Here is a 1,404-nt window from a genome sequence, read left to right as displayed (position 1 = left end):
TGACGAACCAAATACATTATGCACCCGTTTCACTACTCATTGTTCAATTACGCCATGAACCAGTTTCACCTTCATGAAACTTGTTTCATGTAAATGAATTTTCTTATTTCACTCATAATTTGATGAATTCATTCATTTAAGCTTTACAATTTTCAAGATTCTGGAGCAGATTACAATTTTCAAGATTCTGGAACAGATTACAATTTTCAAGATTCTGGAGCAGATTCATCATGTACCCGTTTCATCATGCAATTATTTCATGACGAACCAAATACATTATGCACCCGTTTCATTTTTCATTTCACCTACTAAATGGATCAACTATACCATCAATGAAATGGGGTTCACCACGAAACCAGTTCACTACTCATTGTTCAATTACGACATGAACCAGTTTCACCTTCATGAAACATGTTTCATGTACATTAATTTTTTTATTTCAATCCTGATTTGATGAATTCAATCCATTATGCCTTACAATCTTCACGATTCACCAGCAGATTCAATCGCATCACAATATATCAAGTTCAAATTTTTAATATTATAATATAATTAAATATTTAAATGTTATCATTTATAAAATTTCTTTTATTACGTTTCCTTAATTAAAATTTATTAATAATTTCTATATTTAATAGAAAATATTGTAAATGACCGAAATACCCTTATTGATTAAATTTAATTTTTTTAAAATAAAAATTTTCTATTGGTCGAAATTAGTTTACACGGTTTCTTATAAATGCACGGTTTTCATTTGAACGTGCCTCTATATATATATATATATAATCAATTTTTTATTTAAGCTAAAATCAAACTCTATATATAATTAGCACTAGAATCAATATAATACATATTTTTTATTTTACATAATTTTATCAAGACCTCTTCTTTTAGAATTTTTTTTATAGAGAAACAAAACTATGAACTGTTTAAAACAAATCCAAAAAATTCTAACAAGCCAAATGAAAAAATAACAAATCAATCAGATTCTTATGTATCAGGAATAGTCATAATACTATTGTTCCACTTTGTGCAATTGCATGTAGGGAAAGAGGAGTTTCAAGGAGGTTTTTGGTCAATGATGCAAATGACTATATTATGACTAATATGAGCAAATTGCAAAAATATTCAACAATTATATCAAAGTAAGTAACAACACAATGTTTGCTTGGTGAATATAAATATTTTATAAGAATATATGTAGGAGATAAATTGATATGTGACAAAACAATTTTCATAATACACCTCATGATTATAATCAATATTTTCACATATTTTTTTAATGATTTTGAACCATTTACGAAATTTGATATAATAAAAGACTGATATATAAGACTTATATATATATATATATATATATAACAATCAATAATGATAAGGTTGATTCATATATCAAAGTAATTA

The sequence above is a fragment of the Cynara cardunculus genome (genome assembly GCF_001531365.2).
Source record: "Cynara cardunculus var. scolymus isolate 2C chromosome LG 16, CcrdV1, whole genome shotgun sequence".
NCBI lineage: Eukaryota > Viridiplantae > Streptophyta > Magnoliopsida > Asterales > Asteraceae > Cynara > Cynara cardunculus.
Note: the sequence above shows the minus strand (reverse complement) of the source record.